Source organism: Bufo bufo, chromosome 2 (genome assembly GCF_905171765.1).
Source record: "Bufo bufo chromosome 2, aBufBuf1.1, whole genome shotgun sequence".
In the NCBI taxonomy this organism is placed as follows: Eukaryota; Metazoa; Chordata; class Amphibia; order Anura; family Bufonidae; genus Bufo; species Bufo bufo.
Genome location: NC_053390.1, coordinates 838,412,197 through 838,438,435, shown reverse-complemented (window position 1 = coordinate 838,438,435; position 26,239 = coordinate 838,412,197). Strand labels below are relative to the sequence as shown.

Sequence of the window (26,239 nt, the reverse complement as noted above, 5' to 3'; positions counted from 1 at the left end):
CCTGCTTCATCCTCATCCTCCTCCACCTCCTCCTCATCCTCGTCCTCCTCGTCCTTTAGTACTGGGCCCTGTCTGGCCACATTTGTACCTGGCCTCTGCTGTTGCAAAAAACCTCCCTCTGAGTCACTTCGAAGAGACTGGCCTGAAAGTGCTAAAAATGACCCCTCTTCCTCCTCCTCCTCCTGGGCCACCTCCTCTTCCATCATCGCCCTAAGTGTTTTCTCAAGGAGACATAGAAGTGGTATTGTAACGCTGATAACAGCGTCATCGCCACTGGCCATGTTGGTGGAGTACTCGAAACAGTGCAACAGGGCACACAGGTCTCGCATGGAGGCCCAGTCATTGGTGGTGAAGTGTTGCTGTTCCGCAGAGCGACTGACCCGTGCGTGCTGCAGCTGAAACTCCACTATGGCCTGCTGCTGCTCGCACAGTCTGTCCAGCATGTGCAAGGTGGAGTTCCACCTGGTGGGCACGTCGCATATGAGGCGGTGAGCGGAAAGGCCGAAGTTACGCTGTAGCGCAGACAGGCGAGCAGCGGCAGGGTGTGAACACCGGAAGTGCGAACAGACGGCCCGCACTTTATGCAGCAGCTCTGACATGTCGGGGTAGTTGTGAATGAACTTCTGCACCACCAAATTCAGCACATGCGCAAGGGATGTGCGTCAAACCGGCTAGTCCCAGAGCTGCAACGAGATTTCGCCCATTATCGCACACCACCAGGCCGGGCTTGAGGCTCACCGGCAGCAACCACTCGTCGGTCTGTTGTTCTATACCCCCCCACAACTCCTGTGCGGTGTGGGGCCTGTCCCCCAAACATATGAGTTTCAGAATGGCCTGCTGACGTTTACCCCGGGCTGTGCTGAAGTTGGTGGTGAAGGTGTGTGGCTGACTGGATGAGCAGGTGGAAGAGGAGGAGGAAGCTGAGTAGGAAGAGGAGGCAACAGGAGGCAAAGAATGATGCCCTGCGATCCTTGGCGGCCTAAGGACGTGCGCCAAACAGCTCTCCGCCTGGGGCCCAGCCGCCACTACATTTACCCAGTGTGCAGTTAGGGAGATATAGCGTCCCTGGCCGTGCTTACTGGTCCGCGTATCTGTGGTTAGGTGGACCTTGCCACAGATGGCGTTGCGCAGTGCACACTTGATTTTATCGGATACTTGGTTGTGCAGGGAAGGCACGGCTCTCTTGGAGAAGTAGTGGCGGCTGGGAACAACATACTGTGGGACAGCAAGCGACATGAGCTGTTTGAAGCTGTGTGTGTCCACCAGCCTGAATGACAGCATTTCATAGGCCAGTAGTTTAGAAATGCTGGCATTCAGGGCCAGGGATCGAGGGTGGCTAGGTGGGAATTTACGCTTTCTCTCAAATGTTTGTGAGATGGAGAGCTGAACGCTGCCGTGTGACACGGTTGAGATGCTTGGTGACGCAGGTGGTGGTGTTGGTGGTACATCCCATGTTTGCTGGGCGGCAGGTGCCAACGTTCCTCCAGAGGCGGAGGAAGAGGCCGAGGCGGCGGCAGCAGCAGAAGAGGCCGAGGCGGCAGCAGCAGAAGAGGTAGCAGGGGGAGCCTGAGTGACTTCCTTGTTTTTAAGGTGTTTACTCCACTGCAGTTCATGCTTTGCATGCAGGTGCCTGGTCATGCAGGTTGTGCTAAGGTTCAGAACGTTAATGCCTCGCTTCAGGCTCTGATGGCACAGCGTGCAAACCACTCGGGTCTTGTCATCAGCACATTGTTTGAAGAAGTGCCATGCCAGGGAACTCCTTGAAGCTGCCTTTGGGGTGCTCGGTCCCAGATGGCGGTGGTCAGTAGCAGGCAGAGTCTCTTGGCGGCGGGTGTTCTGCTTTTGCCCACTGCTCCCTCTTTGTCTTTTGCTACGCTGTTGGCTCGGTCTCACCACTGCCTCTTCCTCCGAACTGTGAAAGTCAGTGGCACGACCTTCATTCCATGTGGGGTCTAGGACCTCATCGTCCCCTGAATCGTCTTCCACCCAGTCTTGATCCCTGACCTCCTGTTCAGTCTGCACACTGCAGAAAGACGCAGCAGTTGGCACCTGTGTTTCGTCATCATCAGACTCGCGCTGAGGTGGTATTCCCATGTCCTCATCATCAGGAAACATAAGTGGTTGTGCGTTAGTGCATTGTATCTCTTCCACCCCTAGGGAAGGGCTAGGTGGATGCCCTTGGGAAGCCCTGCCAGCAGAGTCTTCAAACAGCATAAGAGACTGCTGCATAACTTGAGGCTCAGACAGTTTCCCTGATATGCATGGGGGTGATGTGACAGACTGATGGGCTTGGTTTTCATGCGCCATCTCTGCGCTTTCTGCAGAAGACTGGGTGGGAGATAATGTGAACGTGCTGGATCCACTGTCGGCCACCCAATTGACTAATGCCTGTACCTGCTCAGGCCTTACCATCCTTAGAACGGCATTGGGCCCCACCAAATATCCCTGTAAATTCTGGCGGCTACTGGGACCTGAGGTAGTTGGTACACTAGGACGTGTGGCTGTGGCAGAACGGCCACGTCCTCTCCCAGCACCAGAGGGTCCACTAACACCACCACGACCATGTCCGCGTCCGCGTCCCTTACTAGATGTTTTCCTCATTGTTACCGTTCACCACAATAAGAAAAATATTATTCGGGCCAATGTATTGAATTTAAATTCAGGCCTTTTTTTTACAGACACCTAACACTATCTGGCTATCTATTTAGGTACCGTATTACACTAATACAGGCACAGCAGTAACGACAGATTTAGCTGAATATAAATTTCAGGCCTATTATTTAGGTGCTGGGTGACAGGTATACGTTTACGGACAGAATTAGATTTGTATCTGCACTGTAGCGTGTGTGTGAAGTTATTGAGAATTACCCTATCAGCACCTTGAATCTAATATACCCTTTTAGGGATAGATTTAAAGTAGGCCTGATATAGCAGAAACCACTAATTTAGAGAATTGCAAAATTGGGAATTGTATTTCAACCCAGAACAAAAACTGTGCTTTGACGGACACTAAATAACTTGACCAGCTAAAGCAGTAATGACCGATTTCGATGAATATAAATGTGAGGCCTATTTTTTAGGCGCTGGAAGACAGGTATACGTTTAATCACAGAATTAGACTTGGATCTGCACTGTAGCGTGTGTGTGAAGTTATTGAGAATAACTTGGTGACAGGCTCAGCTTGACCCTGATGTAGGATATAGCCATAAAATAACCACACTATTGATGGTTAAATGCACTTGATGACAGCTTGACCCTGATGTAGGATATAGCCAAAAAATAACCACACTATTGATGGTTAAATGGACTTGGTTGACAGGCTCAGCTTGCCCCTGATGTAGTATATGGCCAAAAAATAACCACACTATTGATGGTTAAATGCACTTGATGACAGCTTGACCCTGATGTAGGATATAGCCAAAAAATAACCACACTATTGATGGTTAAATGCACTTGGGTGACAGGCTCAGCTTGCCCCTGATGTAGGATATAGCCAAAAATAACCACACTATTGATGGTTAAATGTACTTGGTGGTAGCTTGTGCTGGCGCACCACAAGACACAAAATGGCCGCCGATCAACCCAGAAAAAAGTGACTGAAAAACGCTCTGGGCAGCCTAAAAACAGTGAGCAATTGAATAGCAGCACTTCAATGATCCACAGCTGTAGATCGATCACTGAATGAAGTCTTTTGGAGGAGTTAATCACTGCCTAATCTCGCCCTAACGTCGCAGCTGCAACCTCTCCCTACACTTGTATCAGCAGAGTGACGTGCAGCGCTACGTGACCCAAGCTTATATAGAGGCTGGGTCACATGCTGCACTGGCCAATCACAGCCATGCCAATAGTAGGCAAGGCTGTGATGGCCTCTTGGGGCAAGTGGTATGATGCTTGTTGATTGGCTGCTTTGCAGCCTTTCAAAAAGCGCCAAGAAAGCGCCGAACACCGAACCCGAACCCGGACTTTTACGAAAATGTTCGCGTCCGTGTCACGGACACCCCAAAATTCGGTACGAACCCGAACTATACAGTTCGGGTTCGCTCATCCCTATTCAAGTCAAAATATTTCTAAAACCATTACCATATGTTTTTACTGTGGAAATGATCACTTTTTGGATAATTTATCTACTGGCTGGGCCCACCACAAGACTTCAGAGGACTGGAGCGCATTTTGGATTTTGGCAGCCTATTTTTCTATTGCTGATTCTGTGGCACAGAACCACCAGAACAAGTGTTGTACAGAGCCAAAACATTAGAAGCTCTTTCAAGGTGACTTTTATATGTTTTAAGTTTAATTTTTTTTTTTTCATTTTTAAATCAAATTTAAAAAAGTGTTTGCATATTTAACATAATATATATAGCTAAAAAAAAATTACCTATGCTTAAAATTTTTTGAATAAATAAAAAAAGATACACATTTGTATATTTAACACAAACAATGTCTGCTATGCTATTACTTTTGAAATTCTTTTTATTAAAATTTTTATAAACAAACAAATAGAACAGAAATTGCTTTCTAAGTCGCGTGGAAGATATGAAGAAATAAACATAAAATTTTTCACAATGTCAAAAGAGAAACATATTATAAGCGATTTGTATAACAGCTTGTATTGTGAAGAAACGATTGTAACCAAGAAGTATTGATTATCAGTAAACATTCTTCCTATAAAAATAGTATATAACCTAAGGATATGAAAACAGAAAAACAAACAAATAACATAACTAACACATCAAAACTATGCAGGAATATCTCTCAAGTTTGAGAGGGATAATAATTACTGTTTAACCATCTGTCCCACCTATAATGAAATGTGGGAGTTTTGTCCTGTATCCTTGCAATTGTCTGTTCAAATGAACAGGTGGTATTTACAGCTTGCCATACTTCTTTTATATGTGGGGTATCTTTTGACTTCCAGTGTCTCGTTATCACTAGTTGCGTAGCCATAGCTACATGAGCCACTATTGACCTGAAGTCGTTCGGAAGATCTTCAAGTCCTAGTAATAACAGAGCCAGTTGTGGTGTTAATGTAAGACGTATGTTCAAGATAGAGTTTAAGACAATTTCCGCCGCTTTCCAAAGTGGCCGTATAGTGGTACATTCCCAAAGTGTATGTATAAGCGTGCCCTTGGCTCCGCATTGTCTCCAGCATCTATCAGATGTATCAGGAAATATCAAATGTAACTTGCTTGGTGTATGATACCACCTGAGATATGTCTTATATAGCACCTCTTTGTGGTTGGTACTATGGAAAAGTTTGTGTATGTTGGAAAAAGAAGCATGCTATGCTATTACTGTTCTCTATATTTATACTATTCTTTATTACATTTTTTATTATTTTTTACATTGTTATTAATTTTTTATTTATATATTTAACTTTTTATTTATATTTTTTCTGAAATCTGAAAAAAGTGAATTTACCCCTTCCTGGCTGTCACAACCAGACAGTTGAGAAGCTCTGACAGGAGCTTTCCAGATCCTCCTCCTTGAGTTTCTTTGTTTGGTTAAGTTCCTCATCTCGTTAGCCTATCTCAGCTGTCATGCAGTTGGACTGATTGCTGCCCTTTAAGTTCCTCCCCAGAATGCAGTAGTGTGCGGCTTATACAACTTCCTGGAGTGTGTGTGCATGCTGTTCCTAGTTCCCAGTTCCCAGTCCCCAGTCGTCTGCAAGATAAGTGCTGTTTATGTATTTATGATTTTCTGTTTTCTGGATCCAGGTGACCCTGACTCCCTCCGTGTCTGTGTAGGGAGCCGGTGGTCGTGTCCCCTCACTATTGTAGGGTCTTCAGGTGTAAGATAGTTGAGGTACGTGGATATGCGCCCATCCACCTTTGGGGTGGTCACATAGGCTGAGCAATAAGGGAGAGCGGCAGGTCTCATGCAGGGGTCTCCCTTTTGTTCCTTAGTTGTGGATCCAGTGAGTCATTGTTTATATTGTATTGTCTTGTTTCCTGTACACCATCCGTGACATTATAAGCCGCCAAAACCGTCTCAAGCATGGATCCGGTTTCACTTTTGGCTGAACGCCTCCAGGGTCTTTCATTGGAGGTAGCTGATCTCCGTAGGATTTTTTCTCAGTTTCAAGTGACCGGTTCAGCTTGCGTTCATGGAGTTTGTTCTGAGCCTAAGATCTCGCTCCCGGATACGTTCTCTGGGGGTAGTGAGAATTTTGTGCGTTTTAAAGAGGCTTGCAAACTCCATTTTCGCCTTCTTCCCCATTCCTCTGGTGATGAAGAACGGAGGGTGGGGATCATTGTATCGCTGCTCAGGGGTAACGCTCAGTCTTGGGCCTTTTCGCTACCGGAGGGGGCACGGCCCCTCCGCTCAGTGGATGAATTCTTTTTAGCCCTGGGTCAGATATATGATGATCCGGATCGTATTGCTCTGGCTGAGTCTAGACTACGTCTGTTATGCCAGGGTAAACAATCCGCAGAGATATACTGCTCAGAATTTCGGAGATGGGCAGCTGATACTGGTTGGAATGATGCTGCACTCCGAAGTCAATTTTGCCATGGTCTTTCAGAGGGATTGAAAGATGCATTTGCCTTTCATGAGAGACCTACCTCCTTGGATTCTGCTATGTCTCAGGCCGTTCGTATTGACAGGCGTCTTAGAGAGAGAGGAGAGATCTCTCCTTCCTGTCATACTCAGTCCCGGGACAGTGCAGCGGTCTCTTTCTGTGCGCAGGGGTCTCAGTCGCTGTCAGCCCCTTCTGAGCAGGAGCCCATGCAGCTGGGGTTGATTGCCTCTGACAATAGAAGATTCAGCCCGCATGGGAGGGTTTGTTTTTGTTGTGGAGGTATAAATCATTTGGCAAATGTTTGTCCCTCTAGGAGATTCAGGCAGTTTTCTGGGAGTAATAAAGAAACAAAAAGGAAAAAATCTTTTAAAAATGTTCCGTCTGTTACTATTGGCAGGGTTGAGGCGGAAATTGAAGGTTTTCCGTTTGCTTGTAGTTCCCGTTTTGTCCTGCCTGCTAGGGTGGCGCTAGAGAGCAAAAGCATTTTTTGTGAGATTTTTGTGGATAGTGGAGCAGCTGTCAATCTCATTGATAATCAATTTGCAATAACTCATGGTTTCCAGGTATGCACTTTGGGAAAGGATATTCCTGTTTTTGCTATTGATTCCGCTCCACTTTCTCAGAAATCATTAAAGGGCATAGTTCACAATATCCGTTTAATTGTGAGTGACGCTCATGTTGAGGATGTGTCATGTTTCGTCCTTAGCGGTTTGCCTACTCCTCTAGTGTTGGGACTACCCTGGCTCACTAAACATAACCCCACCATTGATTGGCAAGCGAGGCAAATAAATGGTTGGAGTGACTTTTGCAGAGAGAATTGCCTCATGACATCTGTTTCTGAGGTTTCTACTAAGACTGTACCACCTTTCCTCTCTGAATTTTCGGATGTCTTCTCTGAGAGTGGAGTTCAGGATTTGCCCCCGCACAGGGAGTACGATTGCCCTATTAATCTCATCCCAGGCGCCAAGTTGCCTAAATCTCGTTTATACAATCTTTCCCAACCTGAGAGGGTCGCTATGCGTGCTTATATCTCTGAGAGTCTGAGAAAAGGACTCATACGACCCTCGAAGTCACCTGTTGCCGCTGGTTTTTTCTTTGTTAAGAAAAAAGATGGTTCTTTAAGACCTTGTCTGGATTTCAGGGAGCTGAACAGTATCACTATTCGTGACCCTTATCCGCTTCCTCTAATCCTGGACCTGTTTAACCAGGTTGTTGGGGCTAAAGTCTTTTCCAAATTAGACCTAAGAGGGGCATACAACCTGGTCAGGGTCAGAGAAGGAGACGAATGGAAGACGGCTTTCAATACCCCTGAGGGCCATTTTGAGAATTTGGTTATGCCTTTTGATGAATGCCCCAGCCGTTTTTCAGCATTTCGTGAACAGCATTTTTTATCATTTAATGGGAAAATTTGTATTAGTGTATTTGGATGACATTTTGATTTTTTCTCCTGATTTCAAGACTCATAAGGAACATTTACGTCAGGTCTTGCTCATCCTGCGGGAGAATAAATTATACGCGAAACTGGAAAAATGTGTGTTTGCGGTTCCAGAAATTCAATTTCTGGGGTTTCTTCTCTCCGCTTCTGGTTTTCGCATGGACCCCGAGAAGGTCCGCGCTGTGCTTGAGTGGGAGCTTCCTGAGAATCAGAAGGCGCTGATGCGTTTTTTGGGCTTTGCCAATTATTACAGGAAATTTATTTTGAATTATTCCTCTGTTGTTAAACCACTCACTGATATGACCAGAAAGGGGGTAGATTTTTCTTCCTGGTCGGTAGAGGCGCGTAAGGCCTTTTCTAATATCAAGGAGAGTTTTGCTTCCGCTCCCATCCTGGTACAACCTGATATTTCGTTACCCTTCATAGTTGAGGTTGATGCTTCTGAGGTAGGGGTGGGTGCGGTCCTGTCTCAGGGTTCCTCTCCTGCCAAATGGCAACTATGTGCCTTTTTCTCGAAGAAACTCTCCTCCGCAGAGAGAAATTATGATGTGGGAGATAGGGAATTGTTGGCCATCAAGTTGGCTTTTGAGGAATGGCGCCATTGGCTAGAGGGAGCCAGACACCCTATTACCGTGTTTACTGACCATAAAAATCTGGCCTACTTGGAGTCAGCCAAGCGTCTGAACCCGAGACAGGCCAGATGGTCTTTGTTCTTTTCAAGGTTTAATTTTGTTGTCACGTTCCGCCCTGGGGTTAAGAATGTGAAGGCAGATGCCCTGTCACGTTGTTTTCCGGGAGGTGGGAATTTTGAAGACCCGGGTCCCATTTTGGCTGAAGGTGTGGTGGTCTCTGCTCTTTTTCCTGAATTGGAGGCAGAGGTGCAGGCAGCCCAGTCAGAGGCTCCTGATCTTTGTCCTCCTGGGAGGTTGTTTGTGCCTCTCGCTTTGAGACACAAGATTTTTAAGGAATACCACGATACGGTCCTTGCTAGGCACCCGGGGGCAAGAGCCACACTGGATCTCATCACTCGAAGATTCTGGTGGCCTGCGCTTCGTAAGTCGGTTGAGGGTTTTGTGGCAGCTTGCGAGACTTGCGCTCGTGCCAAAGTCCCTCATTCACGGCCATCAGGTCCTCTCCTTCCCTTACCCATTCCTTCCCGTCCTTGGACACATCTGTCCATGGACTTCATAACGGACTTGCCTCGTTCCTCGGGGAAGACTGTGATTCTGGTGGTGGTGGACCGTTTTAACAAGATGGTGCATTTCATCCCTTTTCCTGGTTTGCCCAATGCTAAGACGCTAGCGCAGGCATTTATTGACCACATTGTCAAATTGCATGGTATTCCTTCAGACATAGTCTCTGATAGGGGCACGCAGTTTGTTTCCAGATTCTGGAAGGCTTTCTGTTCTCGCTTGGGGGTTCGGTTGTCGTTCTCTTCTGCTTTCCACCCGCAGTCGAATGGCCAGACAGAGCGCGTCAATCAGAATCTGGAGACATATCTGCGCTGTTTTGTGGCGGAGAATCAGGAGGATTGGTGTTCTTTTTTGTCCCTTGCTGAGTTTGCTTTAAATAACCGTCGTCAGGAGTCCTCTGATAAGTCACCATTTTTTGGTGCATATGGGTTTCATCCGCAGTTTGGGACTTTCTCGGGAGAGGGGTCTTCTGGTTTACCTGATGAGGACAGATTCTCCTCGTCTTTGTCATCTATTTGGCAAAAGATTCAGGATAATCTAAAGAGCATGAGTGAGAGATATAAGCGTGTGGCAGATAAGAGACGTGTGCCTGGTCCGGACCTGAATGTTGGTGATCTGGTGTGGTTCTCTACCAAGAATATCAAATTGAAGGTTCCCTCCTGGAAGTTGGGTCCTAGGTTTATTGGGCCTTACAAGATCCTGTCTGTCATCAATCCTGTTGCCTACCGTCTTGATCTTCCTCAGACTTGGAAGATCCATAATGTTTTTCATAAGTCCTTATTGAAACCTTATGTTCAACCTATTGTACCCTCGCCTTTGCCTCCTCCTCCGATTATGGTTGATGGAAATCTTGAATTTCAGGTCTCTAGGATTGTGGATTCTCGTCTTGTCCGCGGTTCCCTCCAGTACCTCGTTCATTGGGAGGGTTATGGTCCTGAGGAGAGGATGTGGGTCCCAGTGACGGACATTAAGGCCACTCGTCTCATCAGGGCTTTCCATAGGTCCCATCCTGAGAAGGTGGGCCCTGAGTGTCCGGAGTCCACTCGTAGAGGGAGGGGTACTGTCACAACCAGACAGTTGAGAAGCTCTGACAGGAGCTTTCCAGATCCTCCTCCTTGAGTTTCTTTGTTTGGTTAAGTTCCTCATCTCGTTAGTCTATCTCAGCTGTCATGCTGTTGGACTGATTGCTGCCCTTTAAGTTCCTCCCCAGAATGCAGTAGTGTGCGGCTTATACAACTTCCTGGAGTGTGTGTGCATGCTGTTCCTAGTTCCCAGTCCACAGTCCCCAGTCGTCTGCAAGATAAGTGCTGTTTATGTATTTATGATTTTCTGTTTTCTGGATCCAGGTGACCCTGACTCCCTCCGTGTCTGTGTAGGGAGCCGGTGGTCGTGTCCCCTCACTATTGTAGGGTCTTCAGGTGTAAGATAGTTGAGGTACGTGGATATGCTCCCATCCACCTTTGGGGTGGTCGCATAGGCTGAGCAATAAGGGAGAGCGGCAGGTCTCATGCAGGGGTCTCCCTTTTGTTCCTTAGTTGTGGATCCAGTGAGTCATTGTTTATATTGTATTGTCTTGTTTCCTGTACACCATCCGTGACACTGGCACAGTCATGGCAGCCTGAAGGCCCACAATTATTTTAACTACCAACAGGGGGCACTCTGACATCAAGTAGAGCACGCCGCTGCCGGCTTTTTGACTTCACACTGCGATGGATCGCTGTACACCTGCCTGGGCTCTGGGATACTAACTGTGACCGGAGATGTCTAGTGACAGCACAGCCACAGAGATCTACAACCCCATGGAGTGCTGACAGATCTCAATGTAACCTGACACTTTCATACGTCGGGCTACATGTAAGAGCTTACAGCCACAACGCAAATAGTATGGCGGTAAACAAAAGGTTAATGTATGCTGGTTGGTGTTTCATACCATTGTATTTAGTCTGTATTTGTATGGCCTGAAAAAGGCTGATATGAAAGGGGTATTCCAGAGAAAGTGATCCCCTTTAAGTGGAAATGTCGCTATGCTTCATATATGTCTGTAACCTAAAGCTAGAATATATCGGACCTGCTGAGGTCACTCTTCTATGTAATATTCGGAGAACCGCTTGTGTTGTCTTCATTTACTTCTTATGATGGTGACTTCACTTTCTGTAGTCCACCCTTCTAGGTCTTCTCATCACTATTATCACATTTGTGCCTTTTCTCTTTTCCTTCAGATCCCGTTATCCCGCTGCTCAGACCCGTGTTTACCTGGAAGCCGGAAAATGGCGAGCCCGACAATTCACACCTGCTGCTATGACTGCGTCCCTTGTTCAGAAGGAGAGATATCCAATATAACCGGTATGTGGTAGTATGAGTTGTAGTAATGTGTTACCAGTGGTGATGATCAGAGATGAGCAAATCGAGGTTGACAAAGTGGAATTTCAGGAATTATTAGATTCGCACCAAATCCAAATTTCCTCGTGCTTCGTGATTTTTCCTAAAATGGCTGCTGCACATGTTAGGACATGGAGCAAGGGTCTCTGGGAACGAGGGATCACCCATAATGCCATGCATGCAGCCAATCAGCAGCCAGCCAGCCCCTGTGAAGTCACAGCCCTATAAATAGCCTCAGCCATCTTGGATTCTGACAATTTCCAGTGTACTTAGTGCAGGGAGAGACGTCAGCAGGCGCTAGGGACAGTGCTAGGAAAGACATGAAACTTATATTTTTATCAATAGAAGTTCAGGGAAAGAGCATTAGAAGAAAGGATAGGGATGAATCATGCCAGAGTATTGAAGCAGAACAGGGTTCAGTAGGGCAGTGTACAGCCTGGGTAATAGGAACAATCCTATTACACCTTGCTGCACTGACTGGGGAACCAAATTGGTGTTATACTGCTGCTTTTAGGTTTGCACTATATGATACCTCTGTAATTCCAGCAAACAGTTATTGTTATTGGGGTCTTATTAGCCCTTGTGCGGTGCAGTTATATATATATGTTCTAAAGCCCTTTTTGGCGTGTATTAGTGGCAAAAAAAATTATATTGTTTGCCGTTCACGGCCACAGTTATATGTTCTAAAGCCTTTTTTTGGCGTGTATTAGTTGGGAAAAAGAAAAGGGTTTATTAGCTAATGTGTGGTGAAGTGAGAAAATTACAGCCCTTTTTGTTGTGTATTAATTTCCTTTTTATTTACTTGTTTGATCTAACAGTATGTCAGACAGAGAAGTGCCCGGCCCTGCAGAGGGGAAGGGCACAGGCCTAAATGTTTTGGGCGCAGGAACAGGTCGCAGCAGAGTAAGGGGCGCAGCAGCAGGGGTCACTTCGAGAGCCCTGAGCTCCCAGTGTCAGCTAGCGGTCATGTCTTGACCAGCAACCCAGCGGTTCTTGAATGGTTGACTCGATCTTTGACTTCGTAGCAAGTGACATCAGACACCCCCAGTCAAGAGTCGGTGGGTTCGTCAGACACAACCCTTAGTTGGCCCTTACCTGTCCTCAACCTGCCTCTGTCCTTTTCTGTTCCCTCAGCCAGAGAAGTATTATATGCTGTGGGCTCAGCTCCACTATATATCGAGGACAAGCAACTAGAGGACAATCAGCAGCTACTGCACTAGCCAAGATCCAGAGGAGACATCCGCCTCTTCCTCCGATAGGTGGGCAAGTAGTGATGAGGAGAGTGGCGTGAGAGCTGGTGTTGCAAGAGGTCAGGCTCCTAGGTCAGAGACCATTGAGGAGGACATCAGTGACGTGCAGACAGTACTCGATGATGTATCCAATCGCAATTGGGAGCCGGGTGATGAAGGGGCTTCATCATCATCGGGAGAAGAGGGTGTCAGCTTGCGCGTTTGGCAGCGGTGGAGCAAGCAAGTCAGTAGCGTGGCCGGGAGTCAGCAGGGTGGCAGCAGTAGGAGGTCGGGAGCCAAAAATGCGCGGGGTAGACCACCCGCTTCCCAGGAGCCTACCTGTCAGGAAAGTAGTGGTGCAGGGGGTTCACGGAGGCAGGGGTGGTAGCAGTCAGTCAGTGCGGAGTGTTGGGGGTAAAATCAACTAATTGGCGGTGTGGCAGCTTTTTGTCAAGTCGCCGGGGAAGGTGAACATGGCCATTTGTCAAATCTGTAGGCAGAATGTGAAGCATGGCCAGGGTGCCAATGTTGGCACCACGGCCCTGCGTCAACATATTGTCACTGCCTATGGTGTGTTTTTTGACACATTCCTCCTCTTGCGGTTGCCCGTGGCAACGTGTGGTGTTGTGTGCATGTGGTGGCAGTGTCTCGGCCTTCTGGCTGATCCCCAGGACATGGTTGCCTCGCATGCCGTTGCCGGCGGTAACAGGTGGAGTGTGTGCTTGTTTGTACTTTTTCCCTTCAAGTAGCTTCCATCACTTGTCTGGTATTGGAAGGGTTAATTCCCTTCCTAGTGTGTGAACACTGGGTGTGTCTGTGTGTGGGTGTGGCTACTTGGGGTATTTAGCTCCTGCTGGATGCCAGTAGCTGAGGGGTACTCCAGCCATGGTGTTTGCTGGAGTCATCCTCCTGGTATTATACTATCTATCCAGTGAGGGCCACCCTTGTGGTCATACTGTCACGGCTAAGGGTGGGGGAAACCCTCAACCGTGCGATGTCAATGGGAAAGGGTAGCTCCTAGTCCAGGGCCACCCTGATGGCTAGTAGGGATCTTAGGTTCCGTGTATGAGCCCTCCTACCATCAGGGTTGGCTCATACGGTTAGGAGTCAGGGTCAGAATAGGGACGCGTTAGGAGGTGACCTGCTCCCTGATTCCTGTCCTGGCCCAGAAGCTAACCTTTCCCATTGACATCGCACGGCTGAGGGTTTCCCCCACCCTCAGCCGTGACACATAAGCAGCGTCACCATAAAGTGGCCTGGGAGAACCATGGCTCCGATGTGGTGGTCCAGCCTGCTGCAGCAACCGCTGCATCACGCAGTGCCATGCACCCGATTTCAGGCAGTCAAGGTTCTACCACCTCAGGAAGGAAGCTGTCTGTCCTTCCCATCATCTGCTGGTACTAATGCTCCTGCTCCTGGTACCGTCCCTGTCCGAGGGACAGGCCTAGCCCGATGGTGCACACAGCAGAGCCTGCAAGTCGTGCCGTGCCGCTAAAGAGGACACACCTAGTCGGTGGCGGACGCAGCAGAGCCTGCAAGTCAAATACTGCACCGCAGTCCAGTACAGTAAGGCCTAGCAAAACATATAACCCTAACTATCTAACTACTATAAGGCCTAGGCTAGTCTCTGTTACTTCAGGCGCCACACAGTAGAATACAATCAGTAACCAGGTGTACTGACATGCGTCCGTTCTGGGCCCGAGGATGCCGCTTACCTGAGATGGCCACCAACCTCTCAGCAACCATGAGGCCTTGATTGATAATAAGACTTCTGCTCACATGCTGTACACTGTCTTCCTGGAGCACTCTCTCTTTCAAAGAGCCGGATCCAGTAAGGGGACAACATCTAATCTCCTTCCTCTGTGTGTCCATTCACTCCCGGACATCCGCAAGAACATTGTTTCCACCATGTCAGATCAGCACTTCCTGGTTTTCAGAAGCAGCTAGCATGAGTCATCATCTGCTTTGCATATGCAGATCTCTGAGTGTGCTGACTGTGCTGAAAAACAGTGGCCTCTAGTGCCCGGAATGCCAAAAGACAGCTTCAATACAATTTAAACATAAACATTTACAGGCAGAGTTTATCCATAATCTCACATGCCACCCCACTCGAAGTTGTAGTTCTGGGCAACTCTCCCCATACAAACTCTTCTTGAGCATAGCGCTGTGAAGGCACACCAGCATTGGGCCTCGCTGACCTTCTCAGATTGAAGGTTTCAGAAGTACTGGGGACATCAGGCATATTTGACAAGAGAGGAGCTGTTGACTGTTCAGCATTGCACCTGGGTGGCAAACCTGTCACAGCCGGAACCTCGGTGGACACCTGGGCAGGGACAACCCACCATTCCTCCTCTTCCTCATCTGAGGGACTTTCCTCCATACTCGGAGCGTGAGGAGGCACCCCCTCCACGCCCACTGGCTCATCAAAATTGCAACGTCTCAACATGTTACAGTGTAAGTTCAGTGAGGGTCCCCCTGTCCCTACTGGCTCTACCTCATAGACCGGAATAGCGGGGTCTACCCTTCTCTTCGCTGTGTATGGTACTGCCTCCCACCGTCCATCCAACTTCCCAGACGGCCGTTTGGCTTTGACCATCACCCGATCACCTGGGACATACCTATCTTTCTGCACTGGTCTTGGGTTAGGGTGTATCACCTGTCCCAGGCGCTCCTCCACAACCTTGTGGACCGCTCTCAGCCAGCGGCGGTGCTCCTGCACCCATGCGGTGGTACTTCTCGGTGGGGGCTCCATCGGGTTGGGCATGTGGAGATCTTCAATCTCCCGTCCGGCTCGTCCAAACATGAGCATATGTGGAGAGTATCCGGCCCACATCAACTCAGGTAGGTACGCGGGCCACTGGGCTTTTTGACTGTCTTCCAGAGTCCGCAGCATCTGAATCGTTCATAGGCCCCGTTTCCTTGTGGGTGATTTGGAGTGGTGCGGGAGCGTTCAATCCCATACAGTTGGTACAGTTCATTCATTAGAGTACCCTGAAAGCATGCTCCCTGGTCAGAATGTATCCTCCGTGGACACCGAACACCTGCATAAAGTGTTTACAGACAGCTTCGGTGGCCGACTCTGTGGTTTGGTCTCCGGTGGGCACAGCCACCGCATACTTGATAAAGTGATCTGTCATGACTAGACAGTACGAGTGTCCCGAGGTAGAGTACCCAATCTGTACATAATCAATCATCAGAAGTTCTAGGGGTGCTGAGGTGCGGATGGTCTGCACAGAAGCCCGCTGTTCAGTACTCTTACTCAACCCACAGGATCGACACTTGAGACATGCCGAGGCCACCATGCCGGCCAGATCTGGACAGTATACCAGCCGTTGGAGCCACTTGAACGTTTTGTCGCTCCCAAAATGAGCTCCCTTTTCATGAGCTTCCCTGGCGGCCTCCGGTCCCAACGACATGGGAATGACAATCTGTTGCCGGTACTGCAGCTCTGACTGTAAGTATATGATCCGGCACAGGAGGCCCTGGGTAATTGTCAGCTTGTCCCACTGCCTTAACAACTTCTGACCCTCTGGGGTCAGACGGGCTCGTTCTTCTAGCCGAGGCCAGATCTTGCTCCGAACCCATTCTTTCACTTTCCACAAATCCCGGCAACTATCCTGGACTCTCTCCCAATCAGTCAACGTTTTCCCCAGCACAAGCGTCATTCCAGACGCCACCCCACTTAAATGTGCCAAATCCGGGAAAAGAGGTAAGCGACCAAGGTCAGGAGTTTCAGTATCCTCTAACTCCTCATTGCCTTTCTGAGTCGACTGTCCTACTGGTATTGGTACTTAGAGAGGCGGGCCAACCATCTTTGCTCGAGTACACTGAGCTTGGCATTCTCCAGGTGTGCCAACGGGTTGTTGTTCATCATCACGGTCACTTCTGGACCAGTCAGGTATTCTGCAAACCTTTTGGTCATGGCCCACACCAGTGCCAGTAGTTCCAGTTTAAAGGAGCTATAGTTATCAGGGTTGCGTTCTGACTCTCTTAGGGACCGGCTCCCATAGGCGATGACTCTCTCCCGTCCATCCTGGACTTGGGACAATACGGCCCCCAGACCATGTAGGCTTCCATCAGTATACAGCAGGAATGGGGTATCAAACCGCGCGTAAGCCAGGATCGGGGCATTGGTCAGGGCCTCTTTCACCGCTTCAAAGGCCTCTTGTTGTCAGGGCCCCCAGTCGACGAGGCGTTTCTTCGGGCCCCCAGCCGTGCCTCTTAGCAACTCGTTTAAAAAGGTCCACCAGATGAGCGAATTTGGGTATAAACCTCCTGTAGTAGCCGGCCAGTCCCACGAACGCCCGTACCTCCCGTAGCGTACTTGGCCGGGGCCACTTCTGAATGGCCTCCACCTTGCTGGGGGCCGGTTTTACCCCCTCCTGGGTGACCACATGTCCTAAGTACTCTATCTGCTGTCGGAACAGCTGGCATTTTTTTTGGCTTGATCTTGAGCCCATGGTCTCGTAGCCGTCCCAAGGCTTGTCACAGCTTCTGGAGGTGATCTTCAAAGGAAGCCCCGAACACCACTATGTCATCCAGGTATATCAATACTGATTCGAAGTTGAGGTCCCCCAGACAGTGTTCCATCAATCGCTGGAATGTCCCCGGAGCATTGGAGAGGCCAAAGGGCATCCGGTTGAACTTGTAGAGTCCCATAGGTAGAATGAAGGCCGTCTTGGCTTTGTCCTTCTTGGCCACTGGCACCTGCCAGTACCCACTAGCCAGGTCAAGAGTTGAGAAGAACTTTGCTTGGCTTAGGGCTGATAATTACTCCTAAATCCGCGGAAGGGGTAGGCATCCCGGACGGTCTGAGCATTCAGCTTCCGATAATCCACGCAGAACCGGAGACTCCTGTCTTTTTTCCGCACCAAGACTACCGGAGCACCCAATGGACTTTGACTCTCCTGGATCACCCGGTTCTCCAACATGCTGGCCACCATATCTTTCACCTCCTGATACATCTTAGGTGGGATCTGCCGGTAACGTTCCCTGATCGGCGCACCATCGCCGGTTGGGATTTCATGTTCGATAGCAGTAGCACACCCAAAGTCCTCATCATGTCTTGAGAAGGCCTCCTGAAATTCCCAGAGGGTGTCTTCCAGCAGCTTTTGTTCCCCCGGGGTCAGGGTTCTGCAGTCCACCCCCATACGGGCCATGATCACTCGACCGTTCCACTCCGCTGTCGGGGTTTCCCTTGAATGGATCTCCACGGCATAGGTTCAGGCTGATCTCCTATCCGGCTGCAGCGTGAAGCTCCTTCGTCGAGCGATACTCCCTTCGGACACATAAACTTTGGCCAGCAGGGTGTTTGCGGGGACGGTTAACTCGCAGTCCTCAACATTACAGCAGTGTATAGGCACACATCCGTCCTTCACAAGGGCGAGGGCCCGGGCTACCAGTAGGCGAATCTGTGTTTCTTCTTGATAAGCGGGTTCGATTAGGACCTCCAGTCCATTCAATCGTCGTCCAGCCCCCACTGGCAGCATCAATATTCACTCTTGTCGAGGTGGGATCTTCAGCGGGGTCCTCCTGAGCACCCTCACGTCTCCAATGGCCCGACCGGACAGGTTACTCTTTTGCAGGCTACAGCTCCTCACATCTGTTGTTAGACCTTCTGGGTAGGCCGGTGTGCCGTGGCCCGTTGCCAGTACTTTGGCCCTTCCTTGGCATAGAGTTGATGGTCTAGGTATCTCAGTATATTCATGCCCAGGGTCACGTCCATTCCTTTCCGGGACGAATGGTCCACCAGCACGACCCCTTTCTTGCCGATGTCTTGCCCAAACAGTCGGACCCGCATCCAGACTATCCCTTGGACATCCACCTCTCTATTTTTAGCAGCCGTCAGCCTGATGACGCTCCCGTCTTCGGGCTCCATCATATGCCCAAAGTGCCTCTCGAAGAACTCCAGAGGCATTAGGGTACACTCTGACCCTATATCAACTAGGCAGCAGACCTTACGGCCTTCCAACTCGGCTTCTAATACAGGGCTGCTGGCATACAAGTCACGTTCTTCACGCAGAGGGCTTAACTTCTGGTGCACTGCCGCAGGACGCCCAGCTACTGCAGCGGTCGGAAGTTTAACGTCGGCTCAGACGCTACCTGTTCTGGGCACTCTCTGGCCATATGGCCGTACTTTCGGCAAGCCCAACAGAGGGGCCCTCTTCTGACCGGCTCCCTCACCGGGGTTGTTCTGGATGGAGTGGCACGAGGTGCGGGGACCGTTTCCGGACGCCGGGATGGTTTTGCCTTCATCTGGGACACTTCCAGCCGAAGCTCTTTCAATTCCGCCCGCAGGGCCTGGACCACATCCTTTAAGGACTCTTATTCTTCAGACCCCGGCCAGTCCCTTGTAACATGCGTGCTATTCACCACTCTTGCTGCCGCAGGTATGGGCTCTTCCTCTCTCTCTACGGCGGCTAAGTAGACACTGTAGAATGTTATATCGGCCATTGTTCGGGTCATCTCTTGTAATTTATCTTGTAAGAATTTATTGGAGAGCCCCACGATGAACTGATCTTGTAGAAGCCGTTCCACCTCCCGGAAGGCGCCTTATGGCCTCAGGGTCTCGTCGTTGTATCTCATTCAGCGTCTCCTGTAGAGCATTGGAATATTGCATCAGGGTCTCGCCCTCTCGCTGGGGTCGGTTAAAGAAGTGACTCCGTAACTGTACCACTTTGGCCCGCCCCCCTTGGGCTCTCTCTAGCAGGGAGAATATTTTCTCTAGGGTATCTCTCTCGGAGTCAGGCCTTACTATCACTGTCCTCCTGACGTCACCCTCTAGGGCTCCCAACGCAACCTCGGCCCGCAGTTCGGGGGTCAGGTTACACATTTTAACCGCACTTCGCACCCTTTCAGTCGAGTCCTGCAATGTCATGTTTCTATCGTCATACTTTGGAAGCAGCAGTGCCCCTACAGGGATGTATCCTACTGGGGTAGCCATATTGTTGGGGGCAAGCTGGACTTGCGCCTGTGCACCCTGGGCTGGGTCCTGATCCGGCACCAATGGCGTCGGGGGACGATCTCCCGCCACGTTCCTGTCCATAACGGTCGCTGTATCCTGCCGACCACGCCAAGTTGTAAGCCGTGTACCGGGGTGGGCTCCCCAGGATACAGCGAAGTCACAGACAAGAAAAGCGACACTGACACCAGCTTACTATGCAAGAACAGAAACTTTACTTTAACAATAGTGAAAACACAACAATATAAGTATACAGACTAAGTTATACCCCAGGCCCACAGTCACCGTCCCTGTCCGAGGGACAGGCCTAGCCCGATGGCGCACACAGCAGAGCCTGCAAGTCGTGCCGTGCCGCTAAAGAGGACACACCTAGTCGGTGGCGGACGCAGCAGAGCCTGCAAGTCAAATACTGCACCGCAGTCCAGTACAGTAAGGCCTAGCAAAACATATAACCCTAACTATCTAACTACTATAAGGCCTAGGCTAGTCTCTGTTACTTCAGGCGCCACACAGTAGAATACAATAAGTAACCAGGTGTACTGACCTGCGTCCGTTCTGGGCCCGAGGATGCCGCTTACCTGGGATGGCCACCAACCTCTCAGCAACCGTGCGGCCTTGATTGATAATAAGACTTCTGCCCACACGCTGTACACTGTCTTCCTGGAGCAATCTCTCTTTCAAAGAGCCGGATCCAGTAAGGGGACAACAGCTAATCTCCTTCCTCTGCGTGTCCATTCACTCCCGGACATCCGCAAGTCAGGATGGAATCAGATTCAGTCTCTCAAAGAACATTGCTTCCACCATGTCAGATCAGCACTTCCTGCTTTCCATATGTAGATCCCAGAGTGTGCTGGCTGTGCTGCAAAAAAGAGGCTAGTGCCCGGAATGCCAAAAGACAGCTTCAATACAATTTAAACATAAACATTTACAGGCAGAGTTTATCCACAATCTCACACTGCAGTCCCTCCCTTTCCAAGTTGTAAACTCTGCACCTTTCAGAGAACTGATGGCTTGTGCCGAGCCGAGGTTTAGAGTCCCAAAACGTCATTTCTTTGCCAAAAAGGAAGTACCAGCCCTGCACACACATGTAGAGCAGAAGGTGGGCCAGTCCTTGAGCCTGTTGGTGGCTGCCAAAGTGCAAGTCAGCGCCGACGTGTGGAACTATAACTACGGTCAAGGACAATATATGTCCTTTATGGACCACTGGGTAAATGTGGTTCCTGTGGCCTCCTGATGCTAACGCCACCTCCACACTGTCATTGGGCCACTCTGTGTTCTTCTCATACTGCTTCCACCTCACCACTATGTCATAGAGCCACTCTGTGCACTTTTCATGCTGTTCCCACCCCCCCTACTTTATTACTTTTTTTTCCCTGCTTTCCACTACATCATATGCAATATTAAATGGTGGTGTTGAAAAGTACAACTTGTCCCGCAAAAAACAAGCCCTCAATTGGCTATGTGGACAGACAAATAAGAAAGTTATGGCTCTGGGAAGGCAGGGAGAGCAAAACGAACATTAGGGTTGAGCGAACCCGAACTGTAAAGTTCGGGTTCGTACCAAACTTTATGATTTTTTTACCCTGGACCCGAACCCGAACATTTTAGTAAAAGGTTGGGTTCGGGTTCGGTGTTCGGCGATTTCTTGGCGCTTTTTGAAAGGCTGCAGAGCAGCCAATCAAAAAGCGTTTAACTCTGTGCCCTTAGAAGCCATCACAGCCATGCCTACTAATGGCATGGCTGTGATTGGCCAGAGCAGCATGTGACCCAGCCTCTATATAAGCTGGGGTCACGTAGCGCTGCACGTCACTCTGCTGTGCTTAGTGTAGGGAGAGGAAGCTGCTGGTGATTTCAGGGAGAGAATAGGACAGAATCTTTGTTCAGAACTGGAATCTAACTCAGCGATCTACATAGATTTAGTTCTGTGGGTGCAGGGCACAATCTTTTTACCCTGCCCTGAGCCCAGTGACAGAAAAAAATAACTTTTATCTGTCTGTTCGTTGGGTGGCAGCAGCGGCCATTTTATGCAAGCTCATGGCACCAGCACTGCATCTGAGCTTTTGTGACATTGTAATCCAATCTTTGGAAAACTGCACTAATAATCTGGCTGTAAAAAATCACCCTTTTTTGGCAATATACAACATCTGGTGCATTTGCAGGATTAGTCAGTGTGCAATTTAAGCTAGAAATACAGCCATAATTTTCTAGGTTTTTACAAACACCCTTTTTTGCCAAAATACCCAATTTTACAGCCCTTGCAGCATCAGCACGTGTGAAATTCAAGGGTTAAATACAGCTTTCATATTCTGTTAGTAAAAAAAACACACTTTTTTGGTAATATCCAAAATCTGGATTAGTCAGTGTGCAATTTAAGCTAGAAATCCAGCTATAATTTTCTGGGTTTTTAAAAACACCCTTTTTTTTACAAAATCCACTATTTTACAGCTCTTGCAGCCTCAGCACGTGTGAAATTCAAGGGTTATATACAGCTGTCATATTCAGTTATTAAACAAATTACATAGTGTGGTTCTATTCAGTTATTTGAAAAACAGCCATTTTGGGCACAAATCTTTAATTGCGGCCTAGTGTGGGTCAGGGTGTGTGAGATATACCCTGTATATACAGGGGTTATATTCTTCTATTAATAAAACACCCTTGACTTACTAGGATGGAAGATCCCTTCAGTCATACACCGTACCTTCCTACTTACCCCGCCCTTCTACCCAAATTAAGACACAAGGATACATTCTTGGAGAAAGAGGCCTTCACGGCCCAATTTATTAAACAGTACATATTCACCAACTTTTCCAATAATAATAATGAACACAGAAACATTTCAAAATGTAACAACATTCCAAACCTAGTAATAGAATAATAGGATCCTAGAAGGCAACCAGGCAAGCCAGGCAAGCCATATTCTTCACTCTTCCCCTCCACTTGTCATACCACCTTACCCTTGGCCGCGGTCACCGACCCAAGGGCACCACATCCTCCAAATTATAGTTCCATCTACCCCTGTGGGCCCATTTTGCCCAAACAGGGGCTCCATCCACCAGCTTACCGAACCTCATGCGATGCACGCTCCAACTTGTCATGCACCTATTAAGCCTTGCATTGCCTTCCAGGACCCTCCATTAACATGCCCGTCAACATACCCCCCTCAAAACATCCTGACAGGTAGGGTGGGTGGGAAACTTGACTGAATAATACTGTACGCAGGTGGGAGGTGCCTCCTCCCCCCAGGATTAAATACAGCCCGCGAATCCCTAGTCCCACCCCTATCCTACCAGATAACACATTAACCCCTTCCTGCCTTCAACTTCCCCCCAAGTCAAGTTACACTACGCTATGCTGCGCCCCGTTCTGTTGCTCTAATTTTTGGGCAAAATACACAATTTTTCTGGCCTTGCAGCATCAGCACGTGTGAAATTCAAGGGTTATATACAGCTGTCATATTCAGTTATTAAACAAACACCTATTTTGGGCAAAAAAGTTGATTTTGCAGCCTTTGCTGCATATGTCATTGCAAGATACACCCTTTACATAGTGTGGTTATATTCTGTTATTAAACAAACACACGTTTTGGGCACAAATCTTTAATTGCGGCCTAGTGTGGATCAGGGCGTGTGAGATACACCCTTTACATACTGTCATTCTATTCTGCTATTAATTAAACAACCATTTAGGGCAAGATCCTAAATTTGAGAGATATGAGGAGAGCGTCAAATAAGGGACGTGGCCCCGGTCGTGGTGCTGCTGGTGGAGCTCATGTTGCAGGGAGAGGATGTGGTCGATCTGTGCCAGCTACACGCACAAGTGAAACCCCTTCCTCAGGTGCGAGTAGGCGACAGAACCTGCAGCTGTATTTGGTCGGGCCTAATGCGGCTCTACGAATGGTGAGGCCAGAACAAGTACAGGCGATAGTAGATTGGGTGGCTGACAGTGCCTCCAGTTCCTTCACATTGTCTCCCACCCAGTCTCCTGCTGAAAGACCACAGTTGGCACCTGCAGCCCATGTCCATCAGTCTTTCACCTCACCCCCTTGCAAATCAGCCAAGCAGTCTGAGCCCCAAGTCATGCAGCAGTCTCTTCTGCTTTTTGATGACTCTGTTAGCAGGGTTTCCCAGGGCCATCCACCTAGCCCTGCCCCAGAAGTGGAAGAGATTGAGTGCACCGATGCCCAACCACTTATGTTTCAAGATGAGTACATGGGAGGACCATCGCAGCACGTCTCGGATGATGACGAAACACAGGTGCCAACTGCTGGGACTTTCGAAAGTGTGCAGATCGACAAGGAGTGATCAGATGGCCAAGAGAGGAGAGAAGACGCTCATAGGTGAGGGTAAACAGATAGATGTCCCTTCCCCCTAACCAAGATGAGTGAAATTACTCACCTGGTTTGGTTTGCACTGATTGTGGTGCAACCTTGGTGGAGGGAGGTTTGAAGTGTTGAGGTTGTCTGGGTTGGTGCTGCCGAATGGTGTCCGAAACAACCCTGGGCGGGGGCCAAACCGCCACTTGGGTGGGTATTGGAATATATAAAAACAGGTCTCGTCTGCACTGGATACGTGCGGCGAGCCAATGGACTTAAGGCGCAAATCACAACCCGAGCTTGGATACGAGATTTTTTATTTTGAATAGATGACGCGTTTCGGGGTACTCAGGACCCCTTTATCAAGTCTGAAAAAACATATGGTTGTTACAGTAGTCTGTAGCAGTGTAAATGAGTCAAAGGTGTAAATAATATAAAAGTACAAATAAACAAAAGTTCATAGTAGTAGTTGGACAGTAGCTAAAACAGTGTGTATACAAACGTGCGTACATGCACACATACACGCATTTATATCTGTATATATAAAAAAAATTGTTTGGGCGCGTAAATGGATCAATAGATGAAGACAAGAGCATAAACATAAATGCAAGCATAAACGTAATATATATCCATAAATAGTAGATTAGTTCAGTGTTTTGACTGGATGATTGTTTGCACAAATAATAAAATAGAGGATAAAGGTAAAAGATAGATAAAAAATGGCTGGAGGGTATAGATAAAATGGATTTTAGATCTAAAAAGATAAAAAACGGACACAAACCCTGTTGGGGTATACAGTGGAGGAAATAATTATTTGACCCCTCACTGATTTTGTAAGTTTGTCCAATGACAAAGAAATGAAAAGTCTCAGAACAGTATCATTTCAATGGTAGGTTTATTGTAACAGTGGCAGATAGCACATCAAAAGGAAAATCGAAAAAAATAACTTTAAATAAAAGATAGCAACTGATTTGCATTTCATTGAGTGAAATAAGTATTTGAACCCCTACCAACCATTAAGAGTTCTGGCTCCCACAGAGTGGTTAGACACTTCTACTCAATTAGTCACCCTCATTAAGGACACCTGTCTTAACTAGTCACCTGTATAAAAGACACCTGTCCACAGAATCAATCAATCAAGCAGACTCCAAACTCTCCAACATGGGAAAGACCAAAGAGCTGTCCAAGGATGTCAGAGACAAATTGTAGACCTGCACAAGGCTGGAATGGGCTACAAAACCATTAGCAAGAAGCTGGGAGAGAAGGTGACAACTGTTAGTGCGATTGTTCGAAAATGGAAGGAGCACAAAATGACCATCAATCGACCTCGCTCTGGGGCTCCACGCAAGATCTCACCTCGTGGGGTGTCAATGGTTCTGAGAAAGGTGAAAAAGCATCCTAGAACTACACGGGAGGAGTTAGTTAATGACCTCAAATTAGCAGGGACCACAGTCACCAAGAAAACCATTGGAAACACATTACACCGCAATGGATTAAAATCCTGCAGGGCTCGCAAGGTCCCCCTGCTCAGGAAGGCACATGTGCAGGCCCGTCTGAAGTTTGCCAATGAACACCTGAATGATTCAGAGAGTGACTGGGAGAAGGTGCTGTGGTCTGATGAGACCAAAATAGAGCTCTTTGGCATTAACTCAACTCGCTGTGTTTGGAGGAAGAAAAATGCTGCCTATGACCCCCAAAACACCGTCCCCACCGTCAAGCATGGGGGTGGAAACATTTTGCTTTGGGGGTGTTTTTCTGCTAAGGGCACAGGACAACTTATTCGCATAAACGGGAAAATGGACGGAGCCATGTATCGTGAAATCCTGAGCGACAACCTCCTTCCCTCTGCCAGGAAACTGAAAATGGGTCGTGGATGGGTGTTCCAGCACGACAATGACCCAAAACATACAGCAAAGGCAACAAAGGAGTGGCTCAAGAAGAAGCACATTAAGGTCATGGAGTGGCCTAGTCAGTCTCCGGACCTTAATCCAATCGAAAACCTATGGAGGGAGCTCAAGCTCAGAGTTGCACAGAGACAGCCTCGAAACCTTAGGGATTTAGAGATGATCTGCAAAGAGGAGTGGACCAACATTCCTCCTAAAATGTGCGCAAACTTGGTCATCAATTACAAGAAACGTTTGACCTCTGTGCTTGCAAACCAGGGTTTTTCCACCAAGTATTAAGTCTTTTTTGTTAGAGGGTTCAAATACTTA

The 26,239-nt window shown here is 48.4% G+C and overlaps 1 long non-coding RNA gene across 1 annotated transcript in view; it reads left to right on the top strand.

Annotated features, from left to right (window-relative positions):
* The first annotated feature begins 10,828 nt into the window (after positions 1-10,828).
* LOC120990560 overlaps positions 10,829-26,239 on the top strand; it is a 45,328-nt gene continuing 29,917 nt past the window's right edge. The window contains exons 1-2 of the long non-coding RNA XR_005776448.1: positions 10,829-10,999; positions 11,365-11,488. This is a non-coding gene — a long non-coding RNA (uncharacterized LOC120990560). The remainder of the gene's footprint in view (positions 11,000-11,364; positions 11,489-26,239) is intronic.